Below are 20,860 nucleotides of genomic sequence, written 5' to 3' on the forward strand. Positions count from 1 at the left end.
CACTCTCCTAAGTGCAGCATGAGTGGAGGCCTGTATCAAGTGCCTCTATACAAATGGACGCGACATGGGCAATGTCAAGAGGAATTACAAGTTCTTGCAAATCTGTAGAGAAGTGATATCACTGGGATAGAGAAATGTGATGGGACAGCTCACATGACTAAGTGCTGCAATGGCTTTTTGTCCAATTTTTTTACATCAGAGGACAGACCAACACGGGTGACATTGTGGTATGTATCTGTTACCTATTACCTGATTAGGAATACAAGAAGATGAAAGCTTCTTTAGATGCATCACTTTCACATGCCCTGGTATGCGTGGGGACTTCAGCCACTCTGACATCTGCCGGGAGGACATAGAGCTGGGGACAAACAATCTGGGAGTTTTCTGGTGTGTGTTGACAACAAGTTGAGTTCCTCCTGATGAAGGGGATAAACTGACTAGGGAGATGCTCTGCTGGACCTATTACTCTCACATAACTAAGAATTGGCAAAGGATGTGAAGGTCAAGGGCAGCCTTGGCTGCAGTGACCTTAAGATCATGGAGTTTAAAATTCTGAGAAAAGTGAGCAAGACAACTAGTAGAATCACAAACCTAGACCTAACGAGAGCAAATTTCAGCTCATCAGGAATCTGCTTGGCAGGATCCCATGGGAGACATTTTCAAACAAAACCTGAAAACTTGGGGAAGCAGCTATTCACTTTTTAAAATATTTATACATTTATACAACTTCCACTATGCGATGCCTATACTTTCACTACAGTGATAATAGTACAGAGTAGAGAGAGAATCATTAATCACCATCTACTCAGCTCTTCAAAAATGTGAGCTGAAATTAGAAGACTATGCTAGAGTCTAAATATGAAGACTAAGTGGTGGTTAACATTTGCATAAGATATGTAATAGAGACAATATGGAATATATAATGCATGTATTCATTATAACGAACATCTAATATATCTATGACAATTTTAAAAAATCCATGTGTCATAGTTGGGCCCTAAATATTATACAATCATGTAAACCAAGGCGGGAAGGCTGTTAAGAAGATATAACACCTGTAAATGCTCATCAAAGTGAATCTGGGGTTTTCAAGACTTTTGAAAGTCTAGCCCTTGTTAAAGTATAGATTAGGAAACATACCTCAAATAAGCAAGTATGGGCAGAGGGTGGGGCAGGCTATACAGGAGTCACAAGATTTTAAGCAAGGAATGTTACTACTCTGGGCTTATTGTATACAGTAGAGGGAGAACATTTTCTCTAGAAGGCACCTCACAGCAAACTAATCTAGGCTGCTACTCTGAAGTATTTCATGAAGGGATCTCTACCAATGGTGAGGAAGCCTAGAGAAATTAGCCTCCTGTGCCTGAAGTTAGTCATTGTAAATACCCCCTGCTGTCCTGCTTTATACTATGTCTTTATATAAAAGTAGATCAAATAATTGGACTGTTATAAAAATATGGCAAAGGTACTTGTGCAGATAAGGAAGGCTTCTTTGATGTAAATTTGAATTTTGAACTTTAGGAGATTCATGATGATATTAAACTGAATCAGAAAGAATCTCTGTGGCTGGGAAGACAAAGATAAAAGCAGAGTATGGATTTATTCTACCTCCATTTCTCTCTCTTTGACCATTAGTTGAAATCCTAAACCAATGAGTAAAGGAAGAAAACTAATGGTAATATTTAAATATTAACATTTTCTTACTTTAAAAAGCTTTTCTTACCTTTATTTACCATTTATCATTCCATTTGTGTAGGGAACATTTAGACCCTCATTCTAGGATACTTAAGAAGACAAGAAATACACATTTACAATTTGCTTGGGTACAAACTTCAGGATCGGATTCTTTGTAAGTCAGAATTTAAAGAAGAAAAAAAAATTCTACTGGACTGTAAGACAACCTAGCCAAATGTCTAACGAAACTTGTTTACACAGCACTATAATAAAAATACAGATGTTATGTATGTGCATCCTAAGCACGTCACATCACCAGTCTGAAACATTTCATGTCACTCTGAAGGTCCTTTAGACAACAGTTTGAAGCCAATTTTTTGCTTACACTGTGGGGTTTTTTTCCTATTTACGTGCCTTAAATATGTACAAGGTTAACTTTGATAGAGGTGATGCATTCCCTCTGTGCTCTCCATATTGGGAAAGATATTTTGGATATGTATCTGTTTTATCTTTATTTGAAAGGATTTCACAAATAGATTGTTTTATATTTCTCTTCATGATCAAAAGAGAAAAAGACCTGAATAAGCCATGATCAAAAGAAATTTAAAAACAATCCCATAATAATATGTTTGAGCATAAATAAATAAATAAATGTAAGCCAGATAAGACTGAACAGACAGATGGCAAATAAAAATCATAAATAAATAACAATAAACTCATGACTGTGCATAAGACCTTTCATGCAGTACAAAGAATCTACAAAGACAAAATCAGGAGCAAATAGTGTTTTTACTCCTTCTATGTAAAATAAAATTTTCTGCTTAGAATTGAAAAGATGTTTAGTAAAGATATCTTGTTTCTGCAATTTTGCATGGACTATTGCATATCTATTATAACTTGATATGCAGAACAATTTTTACAAAGGAAAAGCATCAGAATAGCCAGCATCCATGTGACAGCAATGTCCTTGGATTCATAAAAGAAAGGCAAAAAAAGAAATGTTGAAATACCAGTATCTCTAGTGCAACATTTGGTATAAAAACATTGAAATTAAAATATTGGTAAGTGCTTAAGCTCAACAATTTATTCAATATTGAATACTGTTTCAAGGCTATGCCTATGTCTTTAGGAAGTATGACAGTGCAGTAGATTTCACACCTGTAAAGATTTAGGGATACTTTTTTTAGTGAGTAATTGTACTGAATTCCATGGAATTTACAGGATAGAAAAGTTTATTTTGCTTACTATGCATGCTCTAAGGCAATTAAAATCCTGTAAATATTCACTGATTTATCACTGGAGTAGACCAATAATTAAGACAATCAACACGAGGTAAGAAACTCATTGTCCAGTATTTATTTACTATTTTAAATAATCTCTAATATGCCCTAGACAATCACCATATTATGACATGGAATTCACTCAATATCAAATAGGGGATGACCTGCTTATATAGGAGGTGAATTTAAAAGCTTTATGAGAACAATCTCTATGGATTCTTACTAAAATCAATGGATAAAAGAAAGTTCTCAAGTGAAAAAACAGAGCAGTTTAATCAGGGTCCAACTCTGAACCATCCATAGAAGGAGCCTTTCAATTAGCTATAACACAAGCCTAGGGAAACTAGGGAAAGATAGCTGTTGTGAACACCCTCCTCTGTCAGTATAAAATTGGAACTATGGCTGCTGAGTGGTTATTCCAGCTTAGGGTGCAAAACTTTAAATTAATTATCATTAGGTCTGAAAAAGAGAGCAAAAAATCCCCTAAGGTTATATCCAAATGGATTAAAGTACAACGGGCAATACATGGTTACTCACACCTTCTAGTCCTGAACTTCAAAATAATGACTAGGGAATGCATTTCCTGGGATGTCCCAAGTGATTTACGGATTTATCATTCTTCTCCAATATTAGTATTACCACTGAACCCTGAGGCCACTGTCAGACTGTTCAACAGATAGTGTTCAACATCTTCAACAGTTTGAAGACAAGAAAGACAAGTAACATTAGAGCAGGGGATAGAAGACTAAAGTCATATAGGTGTATGCTAAATTACTTATCTACATCTGGCAATTTCTTGCGTTTTTATGGATAAGATTGGTGGGACTGCTTGTTATTCAGGTTGGTTGACATTTCCCATTATGGTATTCCACACTTTGCTGCATATAATCTTGCTAAATTTTATCCGTTTCAACTGAATCTTTTCAATTCAGAGGCCAAACTCTTTGGGAAAATCTTTGTCAAGCTGATTCAGCTCCTCCTGAGGGTAAATATAGGAAAACTTATACTGTAAACTCAAGGAAAAACTATTCTGAGGGCTATTTGCCCTGTCAAGACCTGGTACTGAAATGCTTCAATTTAAGGCATATTTCTAAAATGTGCCTTATCTAACTTCATGCAAATATATCTAAAATTTTCCAGGTTGGAAAGCCCGGGATGTTGCCATTTACACATGCTCTGTAGAAACTTTTGATCTTAACAGCTTTGGCTTGGTGTAGATGCTTTCTTTGCTGGGTGAGCCTGCTTCAGTCAGTGCAGTGTAATACTTTCCATGCTAATTTGGATGCCTGTGGGCCATGAGGAGTCCAGGAGCAAATTCTGTACATCTGTACATAGAGCAGGACTGCTCTCCTCTGTATTCACTGAGCACTGAGGAACTGTGGACATTCAAAACTGGAAGAGAAGCAAGCTGAGCCTAAATGGGTATGAGAGGGTGAATCAGGGCCAAAAAAATCCCACCTGAGGGAAGGCAGTACAAAATTGGAACTAGGAGTGCTGTGGGTAACAACAACAGTACAATGGTCGAAACTAGAAAGCGAAGCCACAACGGCATTGGCAAAGACACAGCAAGACAAAGAGAAAACCAAGAGCCAGAGAATAGGATGCAAGTAGGTACAAAGAAAGAACCAGGGAGGTCAGTGAGCAAAATTAGCTGGCAAGGCATTGGGGCTGAGATTGGGAAGGGATCTGGAAAGGGCAAGCATGAGGCAGTGGGAGAGATCGCAGGAAGAACTGGGGTACTGGAGGGAACCAGGGCAAGGCACACACCGTGCCATGGCTGTAGGAATGCACGCACAGGAGGAACGGGAAGAACAATTGAGAAGCAAAGAAAGACAGACCTGGGACTAAGCAAAGAAACCGGGGAAAAGATAGGGTCTGACTGCACCAGAAGGTTAAGAGCTGGGTAGAGAGTCCAGGAAAAGTCTGGAGTGAGGGCAGTAGTTGAATAATGCCCTGCTGCATCTTGTCACCAGGGAAAAGGCAGAGGAAGAGTTCTGGGTAAAGCTTACCTGGTCAGCTGAACAGTCTCCTAGTTATTTAATAAATTACTTAATAAAGAATTCATTTGACCATCAGGTAACGTAGTCAAGTGGCCAGAGAAGGAATGCCTATTCTTTATGTGCTAATTTCAAAGCTCTAAGCATAATATCTCAGATTCTCAACTTGCAAAAAAAGGCTGCATCCCAGTGCCAAGATAGGGGTCTACAAGATTGAAATTCACTTTATTCTCCACATCTGGCAGTGACAAATGACCAGTATGGCTAGAAAAACTTAATGTACTACTTAATCACAAATTACTATAAACCATTACTGTGGGGTCACTATGGAAAAGATGATATAAGTTTTTCGATTGGTTTATGAACATGATTACTTGACTTGGTCATCAGTAAAAACAGGAAGTGGCCTTAGTAGCAGCTTCAAAAATTCTCTGTTTCTATCCTGCTTTTAGTAAAATTATACAAAGCTACACTTTTCCTTTGGAAAATAACACACCTTCTCAAGCACATGCAGCAATACAGTAGCATTTTCTCATTTTCTGGTTTTATACCGGGGATGTATTTATCTTTCAGTATGATAAATAACAAGTTCTACACAACTCTGCACATTAAATGATGCCACATAGAAGTGGCAATGCTGCTTCATATTACAAGAATATAAATAGATAAAATGTACGATACTTCAAAGTATTTTCGGGAACTTCAAATTTTATTATTGATATGTAAATAAGTGGTAAAACATGACAAAGATAAGGCAGTTTTCAGTGCTATAAAATTTATACAGACTAAATTATTTTCATATATATGTGAGTGAGAGGAGGAAGAGGCAATGCCTCACAGATCAAACACATTACCATAATTTTCTACATGCCCTAAGATACCTACACTGACACAGTAACTTTCATTCACTTCTTCAAAACATTTCAGCTTTCTGACAAAAGACCTGAGAAATGCATTCCACATTTCTCTTTAAGATTTCCTTTCTAACCCTCCAAGAGACTTTCTCATCTTTCTACTATGTAAAAAACAGGGTTTGTGCATTACTAAGACAATAACATGAACCTCTGGCCCTTTCTGCTGCCTTCCATCAGTCTGTTTGAATATCCCTGCCTACAGGATTTTATCTTTGCTGTTAATGTTGCCACTAAATACCATACCTAGCAAAATCTGAGAAAGTAAGCACAACTTCCCAAGTCATAACATGAATTTCATATAACATATAATCAGGAGCACATAGTAAACGATCAGAAAACAGAAAAAAATCTGTTCTCTCATCTTATAATGGCCTAGCATTTTAGGAGATACTTGGACTCACATAATTTTAAATTGCAGTTGTGATTGTCAAGTTAACGGCATCCTTTTGAACTTGCTATTTCACTTAGAGATAGTTTAAGTTTTGGGCTTCATTCAGATATTGTCACTGTTGCAGGATTTTTCCCTTCTTTGTCATTGCAACAAGGATTGCTTTTAAAAAAGTCGCATAATTAATTTGCTAAAACCTCTTACAGTAAATCCTTTTAAAATGTTTTTAATGTATTTTTAAAAAGAATGCTACAAAGTATTATACTTATGTTACAATACATATATGTGTGGATAATTACCCTGCTAAGCACTCAGTTTAAAATAAGAAAAGGCTGTAACGTTTTGCAAAGCAGTTGTTCTATCTTTGCTAAATTACAACCTTAATTGTAACTCAGCAAATGTTTCTAGGCGTCTGAAACAAACACTATGAACAGGATGATTCTGATTACACATTTTTTTCCTAGAGATTATATCTTCCTTCTCTTCTTCACTGCACTTTGTCTTGCAGCCCTGACAAATTCCAAAGCAGAGGAGCACCATCTAGTTGTTTCTATACCAAAGCTGCTGCCCTTTCCATTAGAAGTATGTACTGGTTTTGAGAGTATGCTTTTCAGACATTGGTACTAACAATAAGATGCTAAACAATCATAATTGCTTTAGGTATATTTAAGCATGAACTCCCTTTGTACCGTTCAATATTTATTTCTACATGAATGCAAGAAAATACTCAAACAAGGAAGAATTTAGCACATTTGATTTACTTGGCTCTATTGTGTGCGCTTGCAAGTAGGATTTCGTGGCTAGACAGAGGACACCTCAGTATCTTACATCACAGGAATGATCTCAGGAATTCCTTTGTCCTGTTCTCAGACGTGTGAGTGAGACCTGCTAGCACAGTCAGCCTCTGTCAAAGCCCTCAGCAAAGGGGAAAGTAGCAGATGTATGAGAAACACCTTGCTAATGTGGGATACACCCCCATGACTCTTCAGCCTTTCCTAAAGCAAACACCTATCACTCAGGTGGGTTTAGCTTTTTCACTCTTAAATTTAACCATAATATTTTTTTACAGTTTTTACGGCAACACAATTAGGAATTTTAGTCCTAATTTTAGCAGCATTCTCCTTATTGAATACAGCATAGGTACAGCAGATTACGCAGACTGCAGAAAAGTGCAGAGTCAGGATGTTTGTTGTGATCAGCTCACCCGCAGGCTAATACTGCAAACTATCCACTAAAAAATTAAAATGGATAATTTTACCTATGAATTCTATAGTTTGTCAGGATGCTTCCATGCAGTACTGTATTAGTACCAGAAGAAAATAAGTACTTGGCAAAAATGTAATACTTAAAGAGACCTATATAAGTCTGCCTATAAAAAAGTCTGGCAGGAGAACTAAGAAGGTCATTGTATCATTTTTACCATTTACTTCCTAAGGCTGCATATCCAAAGGCACTGGAGACCTACACTATATTCTAGACATTAATTTAAGAAATCCAAAAAGACTATAATACACAGAAGAAAAACTATCTTGTCATAGGCATATTTCTTTCCCCTCAGCTGTTAAAAAAAAATAAAAATCCCCAAGTTACAAACTAAACAGGCTCAAGTGTTGGACTGGGATGAATAAAATCAGCTATGTATTGACCTATTCTCAGAGACAACAGAATACAAGTAAACCAAAGGTGGAGAACTGTGCACAGGTCTGTAGACTTAATGAGTGAGTTGCTATGGGACAGCAAGGAAAAGCACAAAGCACATTTATATATGTCTCCAGTGTTATGGTAGAGCTTGTAGAGCTAAAGAATTATTAATTGACTGAAGAAAAAAAGGGACTAAAAAGCTTGAGAAAAAACACTCTAAGTCATTCAAGGCAGAAGTTTGTCTTAACCTGTTATATAATTCACTTTATAGAAGTTGGTACCCTGGGAAACAGATGGATGCTACAAATTCAATTCTTTGAAAGAACTGTTAGAAGCAGCTTTCCATGACTCCTAATGAGGTCAAGGTTTAATATGAAATGAGCTAAAGCATTCTAATATTGGAAAAGAACACTTAAAGTTAAAATCATTAAAATGTATTTTCATGAACCGGTGCTAATGGTAGGAGTGTTGCCCTTCTTTGGCTTTGCTTCTCTAGGAACCACTAAGCTAGAGAGACTGCAGAGATTGAAAGAAAAAATCCTTTAAAACAGCAGATGGCATCTCATTTTCTATTCGGATCCTGGAACCCTGCTGAACTTTCATAATATGGAATGTGAAGATTATCCTGACCTGTCAGATAAATACAAATAAAAATAAATAAACAAACCCGATAATAATAAACACAAATATAGGAGAGCTGGTAATTTCACATTTAAGATAATTAAAATACCCACACGTTTTATAGAAAAGTTTTAGGACCATTGTGCCAACACCTCCTATGCTTCTTAAATCAAAGCCTGGTAACCCTGAATTAGTGAAAAAGAGCCAGAAAAATAAACAGAGGAAATACTTCAATACAGGTATCAGTCATCTACCCCCACTGGAAGTAGAACAGTGTGTCAGGATATTAAAACAAAGTCACTGGCAAATCTCCAAGATAACAGCTGTACCATACCCAGCAAAGTCATACATCATAACAAACAATCTCTGCAGGAACAGAGACCATCTAAATAAAACCAAAAATGGTTCCGATTCTCTGCTTCTTGGGAAGATCTAGAATGTTAGCCAAGACTTTGCTAGGTTGCTTTTGAAGATCAGCCCAGCCACGGTGCCCCAGATCACTATGTGCTTTGAACATCTGACTTAAACCCTAAAGAGTGGGGTGTCCTTGTACAAGCAAACTTTTCCACAGATATCTGTAGGATGCAGCAAGGCCTTCTTATTGCTTTGTCAACCCCTTTTTGTCTATACTACACAAATTAGTTGATTCACCTCACTGTCCTGGATGCTGCTGCCTTTCACCAACTGCACTGACCACATCGTGTCACTATGTGAAAAAAAAGAGGTCATTTGTGAGACAAAATCCAGCATGGTAATGTCCCATTTTATCCCACTCCCAGTCTTCATTCACAGTGAAAGGTAAGAATTGTCCCATGCATCTCCAATGGCATGTTAATTCCATATCTACTGCCAAGTTGAGGAATGAATATCAACCTTGTTGCAGGCAAGAGAAGACTACAGTACAGACATCTCAAGCACTTGGAAATGCCACAGATTCTAGAAAAACACTCAAGCCCACTCTGTGGGCAGCAGGTTCATACCAAGGCACCAGGGTTGTATTTGTTTTGAAGAGGAGAGCTGTCACTCCAGAAAAACTACAAGAGAACAGAAAGAACCTAGCTGTTGAGCTGTGCCAAGGGCTCAAATTTTCTGCCTAAGCTATGGGTACACTTACCACAAGTGTCTCACTTTCTGTTCGCATGACGCGGACTGCTGCAAACTGCTGTTCACTCTTGGGTTCACAGAAGCAGCCTGGGCAAGGAGAATGAATGCTCTAGAACTGACCTCCTCCCTCCCACACCTTCCTCTCCCAACAAACATCCCAGTGGGCTGCTGGCTAAGAACCAAGGGGCAGGAATCTGCAGAGGAACTGGCGTTGCTGCAGCTGCTGTTCCTGGTCCAAAATGAAGTTTCCGGGCTTTTTTTTGTTTGTTTTTCAAGAGGGAAAAGGCAGGACAATGGCGAGGTCAAAAGAGTAGCAAGGGAGGTGTTATGACAGTGTGTCAAAGGAAAGTATACTCAGCACTCTGGCAATGGGGGATAGTCAGCTCTACTCTGTTAGGGGGTAACACTAAAATTTTGGTTGATTTCTGGGCTTGGGTGAGGGTTTTTTATGGTCTGTACAAAGTCTCTGTTAGCTTGGCTTACTGCCACAATGTTTGTTTAAGGAAAGATTCAGTTTAGACCTAAAGTAGCTGCTACAGTGAGCAGAGACTGACCTCTTTCAGGTAAGAGAGAGAGGTGGTGCTGCTGGTGGGCAGGAAGCATCAAGGACATCATTGGTGGTGCCAGGCAATACTAGCACATGCAATTTAACACTTTTCATTTCTGATACTAAGTCCTTTTTTCTCTCCTTTGTGTAACAGGAATTTAGATGAGAAATGCACTCAGTTAGTGGTGGGTTTGCTTTGTAAATGCAGTTGGCCAATTTGGTAAGTTTACTACATGGCTGATGATTCTAGTAACATTTTTTTTTTACCTAAAGATTTTTATTTTTTTAATGTTTATGAACAAGTGTCGTAGCCAACAGTCATTGCCAAAGACTTGCTTCCTTACTAACAATCTTACCTGGACCTCAGCCATGTTCCTTCCCTGCTGCTCTCTCATTTCTCTGAAACTGTCTTGCTCTCTCTGCTTCCTCTTTCTCTGTTGAAAATACTGTTGATGAGAGAGGAAAGCACTCTCTCCTCAAAGAATATGTACAACTCTATCCTGTTTATTCCACGTTCAGATTGACCTCCTGGTCAAAACAGCATAGCTGCACCATTTTATCACAATAAATTACAGCCTTTTGAAACAATGAAACTTGAGTTGAAATGTTTCTGCTGAGTATTACAGGACATAAGGGCACCTAGGAAAAAAGCAATGAACAAACATTAACTAATTAATTCTTGCAGCATTCCTATGCTACAGGGAAGTAGGAATGATTAAATCAGACTGAGAAAACAGATGCATCTCCTGATATCTTGAAAATATATCATTGCAGGTTTCTTACATTAAGAAGTAAAAAAGTTTACATGAACTCCCCCCACACTACCTTTTGGTACCTGTTTATATTCAGAAATGAAACCCTTTGGTCATTATCTATGAATCACTTTGGTTACCCTTGAATTTAGTAAATAATGTCTTTATCTCTGTTGGTCAGATAGCCTACTTTCAGTGCAGGAGAGAAAGAGCAATGTTCCTATGATGTAAAATAAAACTACTGCAAAAATTGCTAGCTGTGTTTCCTTTTTAGTTTCTAGGTGACTTCTGAAACTCAACTGAGATTGAAAAGTTATGTAAGAATAGTTTTAAAAAATGAAGAAACTGCTTTCCCTGCAGCATTTCAGATTAATGATGCTGCTGATTTTCTCTTTGTAACCAGAAGCATTGATCAGCTTTGATTCATGTAAAGATCATCTTCTGGTATGCTTCTTTCTTGTGATGTGATGGATCTAATCTAATTTTCTAAAACTCAATATGCTTGTTTTACTAGCAGAAGTTTTTTTGTTGATTCTTGCTTCTCCCCCCGCCCCCAAATTATGTACATTTCCTGTTTTCACCAAACATAACTTTTGCAGCAATCCATGCTATATCCTGGCTTCATAGTCTGGGTGTAGTGATCCTGATATTATGATCACAGACAGGTCTGGGACAAGGACAAGATTTGCCTTTTCGTCTCTGAGACCAGATATGAATAAAGTCCTGAATTTCTTTCTCATACAACATGGGGTCACAGTCTGGAAAAAGCAAGGATCACCACTGAATACTGCAAAGAAGAGAGGCCATGTATAACATAGCTGTCAAAAATGAGGCTGTAATTCATAATATGCTGTCTTTAACAATGAAACACACTTAAGAAGTTCTTCATCCTCATGAGCTCCTTCTGGCCCCTCCTACTTGCTCTGAATCAGATCACTAAAATGAAATAACACTGTTCAAAAAAAAAGGGTCTTTGAGGAGAAGACATTACCTTTAACCTGAACCCAGCCAACAATGCATCATGAACATCTAACAGCTTACTGCCACTAAGAGGGGACAGCAAACAACAGCGGTATTACCGTATGTGTATGGAAGGGATAATTTCTTAAGCCTGTTTCACCTTCAAAGATATTTTATCATGGACGTACTGCATGAAAATTGTGTGCCCAACTACTTAAGGTCTCTGCATTTAAAACAAGATGAGCAAAATGTTATCCTTGGTGTTGTCGTAAAGTTCAAAATGCCCCTGACATTTATCATCCTGAGAATTACAATGAGCCTAATTTGTAGTAGACCCGCTAAACTGTTGGAAAGCATACAACATCCCAGCAGTATTTTCTCCATGTTTCTAGTAAGACATATACATACTGGATTCAAAATTCTCCCCTTACAGGGAGAGAAAAAGACATAGACCTCACTCACCCTATTGTTTCTCCTGAGCTTTGCTGCTCCTGAAGTTTCTGTAAGAACACTTTGTCTCTTCCTCAGCCTCAAGAAACATTCACATCATTTTTATAACCCAATATATTGCCAGTAAGAACTCCTTGTTCCAATAGGAAGGCAAAGCAGATGAATTTCACATCGCTGAGTATATTCCTAGAGCATGAATCCTTTTACAATCCCATTTGAGACTTAATATACTACTTTTTATTCAAGCAAGTATAGCGATGCAACTTTTTTCCTAATAACATATTCACTTCCTTTTTGTCTGACACAATTTTGCTATCTGCAAGCCCTACCTGAGAGTGCAATGAACTATTTCTTTGCCCCAGCATTCTACCATTTTTGTGAATGTTAGGTTTAGGCCTAATTTTTCAGAACCAATTAGCAATTTTAGATGCTCAATCCAAACTTCTCTACATGTCTTGCTTCAGAGGAAGGCAGATGATATATTCTAAGAATAAGAGCAACTTACCAAGATAAAAGAAGCTAACATAGGCCATGAACATGCAATGAATTTGTCATTCCACTGTAACAATATGTATACATACTTTGCCTCTTGTAAACATTTCCCTGCTAGCCAGTGAGAAAGGTTAATCAATCATTCACTTTCTTCTAGGTTAAGAGCAGTTACTTTTTGGCAGTTACTGGACAAGCTGCTGTGCTGTAAATTAACAGATTAATTCCATAATGACTTCTCTATAGGCCTGCACCTTAACAACAAAAATGTTCTATACAGTTGCCACACTGAAATTTAGGCACCCAAAATTATCATAAAAAGTCTAATCACGGCTCTAGAGCCTACTACCTGTGCCCAAAGTGTTTTTACTGCTAGCCTGAGTCTCAGGCCTTAATTTCTAGCCAGCAAAAAACAATGTAAAAATTTCAACTAGATGAACAGAAATTACTTTTGGAAATGTTATGTAGCACTGCTGAGCTGCATAAAAGAATAACTTTTTAACTTTACCAACAGGCATATGGAAATGCAATATATGTGTGGCAATTTAATACACAAGATACAGCAAGAACAAGGTAATCTTTTAGTTCACATGTGTCTAGCTTTGTGTTACACAATATACCAGAACTGCATTATGTGAAAGAATACAGAAACTAAAGTAGCTAGGTTACCACCTCAAAATTATCCCATTCTTGGACTTTGTCCAAAACAATCTTTGCTCTAAAACTTTGGGATGCCTAATGAAAGTCAAGTAACAGTCCTGTTACCAGTCTGTAGCTTTCAGTATTTTCCAGTCTGCGGATCTCTACAGCTTTTCCAGCAGATCTATTTATCACTTCAAATTTTCACATCCATTGGATTACTGCATAACAAATACTGTTCATACTGCAAATCCCTAATAAGCGTATCTGTAGGTCACAGGGTAGAAACACTGTCATAATAAATATAATTCATGTTAAGCATTCTGCAAGCATTAAATTAATGACTCTGATCACTTTTAACTGGGGAGCACCCTTTTATCTTGTTTCGTTATGTTTTGAACAGCCTGACAAAGTTGCTTACTCTTCTGGTAGGTTTTGTTGTATTCCAATGATCTAAATATATTCTCTCTCTGCCTTGCTGAAAGAGAAATTTGAATCTAACTTCAAAAAGCTGAAAAGCAAATGGGTTAGTCTTTAGTACTCCAAGTCTCCCATTGGCCATTTACCTTCTTCCTTATAATCCACTTCTGAATTTTATTCCATTTAATATTAGAAGGGCCATATTCATTAGTGACTTCACTAGAATTGCATGAAAGATGAGTGTGATGCCTGATTACTAAAAACATATGATGAGCAACAGAAACAACCAAAATGGGTTTGCTCTACTTGAACATAAATGGATGTTTATCTAGCATTTGTCATTTCTTCTTTTGTTGCTTGCCTACTTTCTGCTTGCACATGTAACAGTACTGAGAGTTATACTTAGTACTGTTGCGCTTCTTCCATCCAATTACTGTGATAACAGACTAACTAAGCAGAGCTAGAGGCACGCAAAAAACTTTTTGCAGCTCTTATTCTAGAAACTGTTTAAACATATTTGAGAGGGAGGGGGGAAATGGACAAGCAGGATGAAAGAAAAAAAACCTTTCCAGATCAATTATTTTATTAGAATGTACAGCACTAAAAGGCTATAGATAATGAGAATTCCAGTTGACTCTATCAATAATTTTTGTAAATGCTGCACTAGAAACTAACTGCTCCATAACATCCTGGAAGACATCATTGCCAATGGTGATCTGTTCATAGAATCATAGAATCACAGAATATCTCAAGTTGGAAGGGACCCGTAAGGATCATCGAGTCCCACTCCCTGCTCCTCGCAGGACTACCTAAAACTAAACCCTGTGACTAAGAGTGTCAGCCAGATGCTCCTTGAACTCTGACAGGCTTGGTGCTGAGACCATTTCTCTGGGGAGCCTGTTCCAGGGACTGACCACCCTCTCAGTGAAGAACCTTTTCCTAATGTCCAGACTGAACTTCCCCTGATGCAGTTTCATTCCATTTCCTCGTGTCCTACCACTGGTCACCAGAGAGAGGAGATCAGACCTTCCCCACCACTGCCCCCCTTGAGGAATGTGTAGACTGTGATGAGGTCACCCCTCAGCCTTCTCTTCTCCAAACTGAACAAGCCAAGTGACCTCAGATGCTCCTCATAAGTCTTGCCCTTGAGGCCTTTCACCACCTTGGTTGCCCTCCTCTGGACACACTATGATAGTTTGATAGCCTTCTTGTATTGAGGCACCCAAAACTGCACACAGTGCTTGAGGTGGGGCCGCACCAGTGCGGTGTCAAGTGGGACAGTCACCTCCCTTGTCCAGCTAGCTATGCTGTGCTTGATGCACCCCAGGACACAGCTGGCCCTTTTGGCTGCCAGGGCACACTGTTGACTCATATTCAACTTGCTGTCAACCCAAACCCCCAGACCCCTTTCTGCGGGGCTGCTCTTCAGCCTCTCGTCCCCCAATTTGTACATATAACCAGGATTACCCCATCCCAGGTACAGAATCCAGCTCTTGCTCTTGTTAAATTTCATACGTTTGGTGATTGCCCAGCTCTCTAGCCTATCCAAATCTCTCTGTAAGGCCTCTCTACCCTCGAGGGAGTCCACAGCTCCTCCTAGTTTAGTATCGTCGGCAAACTTAATTAATCTAAGTTTGATTCCTGCATCCAGATCATTTATAAAAACATTAAAGAGCACTGGCCCTAAAATGGAGCCCTGGGGAGCCCCACTGGTGACCGGCTGCCAGCCTGATGTCACCCCATTTACTATAACTCTTTGAGCCCAACCCATCAGCCAATTGCTCACCCAACGTATTATGGACTTGTCTAGCTGTGTGCTGGACAGTTTATCCAGAAGGATACTGTGAGAGACAGTATCAAAAGCTTTGCTAAAATCCAAAACCCCCACATCTACTGGCTTCCCTTGGTCAACCAGATGGGTGACCTTGTCATAAAAGGAAATTAAGTTGGTTAAGCAGGACTTCCCCCTCATGAATCCATGCTGGCTATGACCAATGACTGCGTTGTCTCTCAAGTGCTTTCAGTAACTCCCAGAATAACCTTCTCCATAATTTTACCAAGCACTGAAGTGAGACTGACAGGCCTGTAACTACCAGGGTCTTCCTTCTTTCCTTTCTTGAAAATTGGAACAACATTTGCCAGCTTCCAGTTGACTGGGACCTCTGCAGGGTCCCAAGACCATTGAAAAATAATGGACAGAGGTCCCACAATGACATCAGCCAGCTCCTTCAGTACCCTGGGATGAATCGCATCAGGCCCCATAGATTTATGCACATCCAGATGGAGCAGCAAGTCTCAAACAAGTTCATGGTTGGCTGGGAGTTTAACATCGCCCCAGTCACAGTCTTCCAACACAGGGCTCCAGGGGTCCCAGGGCGCATCATTGGTGTTGAAGACAGAGGTTAAGAAGGCATTAAACATCTGCTTTGTCTATGTCCCTATTTGTGAGGTGACCGACCCCATCAACCAACAGACCAATGTTACCCCTGACTCTCCTTTTGCTATTAACGTATTTTAAAGAGCCTGTTTTGTTGTCCTTCACAGTGCTGGCCTGCTTGAACTCTACTCAAGCTCTGGATGAAAGAATTTTCTCCCTACAGTGGTGAACAGCATCTCTGTAGTCCTCCCGTGTTGGTGTCCTTGCTTCCAATGTCCATACACTTTCCTTTTCTAAGTTCTAGACGAAGATCCCTGCTCAGTCAAGCCAGACTTCTGTGCCACTTGCTTGACTTCCAACACTTGGGAATTGCCTGTTCCTGTGCTCTTAAGAGATGGCTATTAAAAAGTCACCAGCATTCATGGACCCCAATACCTTCAAAAGCAGATTCCCAGGTGACCTTACTAACTAGCTCCTTCAGCAGCCTGAAGTCTGTTCTCCCCATATCCAGGGTTGAAGTTTTGCTGGCAGTTTTTCTCCTATTGCCAACAATTTGAAACTCAACTACTTTGTGGTCACTGTCACCAAGACAGCCACTAATTACCACTTCACCCACAAGTCCTTCTCTGTTTACAAACAACAAATCTAGGAGGGCACCTTTCCTAGTCAGCTCCCTTAGTACCTGCACCAAGAAGTTACCTTCAACATGCTTCAGAAATTTCCTGGATCTGTTTGTGTCTGCTGTATGATATTGCCAGTGGATGTCTGGGAAGTTAAAATCACCCATGAGGACAATGGTAGTTGATCTAGACATAGCCCTTAATTCCTTGTAGAATAATTCATTGGTGTCATCACCCTGGCTGAGTGGTCAACGGTAGACTCCCACAACAACATCCACTTTATTTGCTTTCCCCTTCATCCTTACCTGAAGGCTCTCAACTGTGTCGTCGCCAACTGTAAGCGCCACACAATCCAACCCCTCCCTTACATACAGCATCACCCCCTCGCCTCGCCTGCCCTGCCTATCCCTCTTGAAGAGCTTATAACCATCCATCACGGCACCGCAGTCACAAGACTCATCCCACCAGGTTTTGCTTATGCCAATGATGTCATACCTCTGGGACTGGGCCAAAGCTTCTAGCTCCTCTTGCTTACTCCTCATGCTGCACACATTAGTATAAAGACATTTCAAATGCACTCCAGTGTACTGAGTACATCGTGGACCTCACTAGCACACTGTCCCTCAAGCATAGGTGTGCTGCCCACACAGTTATTTCTAGTGAGCCTGGTTTTATCCCTTTCCCCCTTCAAAACTAGTTTAAAGCTCTTTCAATGAGCCCTGCTAACTCCTGTGCAAAGATCCTTTTCCCTCTTTGAGACAGGCATACCCCGTCTGTTGCCAGCAGGCCTGGTGTCATGTAGACCAACCCATGATCAAAAAACCCCAAATTCTGCTGGTGACACCAGTCTCAGAGCCAGGTATTGATATGCTGAGTTTTCCTGTTTCTTCCCTCATCACTCCCTGCGAATGGAAGGACAAAGGAGAACACTACTTGTGTTCCTGATCCCTTAACCTTTCCTGATTGCCCTTGGACTTCTTACTGCAACTTCATCACTGCCTACATGAAAAATCAATAATGGATAATAATCTGAGGGCCATACCAGGGTAGGAAGTTTTCTCATCACATCTTTAACTCGGGCCTCAGGGAGTCAGCAGACCTGTTCTTCTCTAAAATATCAGGTTGCAGGTGGTTTTGTTCCACCTTTAGAACACTGGCCTGATCTACAGCATGAGGTGAAAGATGTCATGGACTGCTGTGAGGGTGCAGTTCCACAGCAGCTTACAGTGGTCCAAGTCAGATGTGCTTCAGCCCCTCCCTCAATCACATGGCCCTGTCCCCTGGTTCACACAGGCACTGTTGCTTAAGAAGTCGTGCGGTGACCTAGTTTGGGGAGGTGATCTACTTGAAAATTCATAGAATTAAAGGATAAATCCAGTTGGAAGGGACCTTGGGAGTCTGTCTAGTCAGGTGCAACACTGAACTGAGACAATGTTTGCTTGGGTCTTTGTGCACTCGGCTCTCGAAAACCTCTGAGAACTGATATTCCACAGCCCCTCTGGGCAGCCTGCTTAATTTCTTGGCTGCCCAGCTCCCTCAGTCTCTCCTCAAAGGACTCATGTTTCAGCCATCCTGATGGCCCTTCACTGAACTTGCTCCAGTTTACCCATGTCTTTCTTGTACAGGAAGAACCCAAACCGGACTATATTACTGCCAGAGGTCCTTCCTGCCCAGGTGTAGGACTTTGGATATATCCTTGTTGAATTTAATGAGGTTCCCATGGGCCCATTCAGGTCCCTCTGAATAACAGTCTTACACTCAGAAATACTGACCACACCTTCCAGTTGGAGTCATTCACAAACTTAATGGATTCCTTTCTTACAGCATCAAGGCTCTCACAAATTGGAACTTCAGAAACATAAGAATATGTATTCTGCGTCAGAGTTTACCTAACCTAGTAACCTGTCTCAGATAAGAGTCTCAGCCTATTTATGGCTTCAGGATTTCCTGAACTAGGCATAGTTGTGATATATTTAGTGGCTCCCAGTATATTCTCCTTCCAGCCTCCATCTGAATTCTGTGACCACTTCTGTCATCCACAACACCTGTCTGCCAGGAGTTCGACAGTTTAAGTTCCTCTTGTGCGGAAAAAACCCTTTTTTTCGTTTTGTTATGAATCTGCCTTCTGCTGATTTCTTTTGATGCCCCTACTTCTTTATTGGGAAGAGAGAGTAAACAGCCTCTCCTCAGTCTCCCTCTCCAGGCCACTTATAATTCTATACACCCCTTTTTATATCCTCCCCTCAGTTGACTGTTTCCAAGTCCATTTTGACGCCCACTTAATCATACAGAATCTACCACATACCTTTGATTATGCCAGTCACGCTTCTCTGACCCTGAACTCTACTATACCCTATGTAACTTGGGAGACAAGATCTGCAGACAGGATGTGGGCAAACTATAGTTACAAGTGTAGCAGTGTTCCTTGTTTTGCTGTCTATTCCTGAAGAGATAGTAACAGAGCGCTCTTTTCCTGTGTGTACCACTTCATCCTTAATACATGTCAGAAGCTTCAGTTGGCAAGTAAAGCACTTTAGATGCCTTCAAATGAGTTTTGGTCATTCATGTCAGGGAGATAGAAGAAGTTCACACTTAACCATTGTTCTCTTTGCTACGTGCACTGCTTCAGGAGCTGAGTCAGCTGCAGCAAATGTGAATCAGTGCCTTTCCTGCCTCAGTTCACAGCCTGAACTCCAACTTTACCCTACCATCACTTTTCCTGAGACTCACATAAACTGTGGAGCTCACAACAGGAGATGGAAACCTCTTAAACTGCTCTCACATCGATCACCAAGACCTGCCTGAACACACACAACGGGACAGTGTTTTTAAACAGTACCTTTTGGGTTGCTTTGCCAAGTGAGAATAGGATCATGAAGCATTTTGGATACTTGTCCTTAATGCTGTCTTCCATAGTCCAGATCTGCATCTCCACAGAGTTGTATGAAAAGCAAACAGCCTGTGCTCAGTAGTCCAGTTCTGCATTGCTTGGGAAAAATCACAAACCTTCAGCACAGAATATTAGTACAGAGGTCAGATAAACTGGCTTTCCCACCCCTTCACAGCTGCAGTCATAGCCTGAACTGCAGGCAGTGAAAACTGTTCAGAGGGCAGACACATAAGCCTTCCGCACCAGCACAAACAACACAGACACCTGCTTATTAGCATGTTGTTGAGTCATGCTCTCAATTACATGATGGGCTGTTATTTTTCGGCATGGTGCTGTGTTTTTCTTCCGTGATAGGCCTTTGGGGTCATAGTATGTCAAAGACATTGTCTTACTGGGTGAGCTAAAACTTAACAAGGGTAGGTCTCTATTCTATTATCAGTGTTTCACAAACTCAAAATAAAGCTAGTGCTGTGTCAGCAGATTAGCTGTGGATCTGAAAGGCATGATTTCTTAAATTACAGGGTAGAAAGAGAAAATAAAATTGGTGTCACTGCCTCAGCTGAAAGAAAAAAAATTAACTGCTTTTTCCTTTCCTGAAGAAGGTCTCATACTTCATGTCATTTTCTTGATCATGAACATCAGTATTGGAAAATGAACAAAGTCATCTCATTGATGAGAACATTTAACAATTTGGTAAGACTACATGATCCATAATATTACACTTTCTTTGTGACAAGAAATAAATGTCTCTCATAATTTTTTCCACATTCCATCAAACACAAATAAGGAGCGAGACTATCAGTAAAGGTTTTTGACAATGATAAATACATATCCATCTGACAAGCTTATGGAACTTTTTTTTTCCCAATATTGCTCACAATGGCTATTAAAAAACCCTCTATTTTTTCCTTTGCTTGTTTTACTAATATATACTAAAACTCTGTATAATACATACTAAAATAAACAGGGAAAATAAGTGATAAGAATTTCTCCTTGTCTGTTTAGATTGAATTACTCTGTAAAACAGAAAAGCTTTCATTGTTCTGTGGAACAGAAGTGGAAAGCTAAAATGTGCGTTTTTAAGCATCAGTCAAAGG

The sequence above is a fragment of the Haliaeetus albicilla genome, chromosome 18, assembly GCF_947461875.1.
Source record: "Haliaeetus albicilla chromosome 18, bHalAlb1.1, whole genome shotgun sequence".
Taxonomy (NCBI): domain Eukaryota; kingdom Metazoa; phylum Chordata; class Aves; order Accipitriformes; family Accipitridae; genus Haliaeetus; species Haliaeetus albicilla.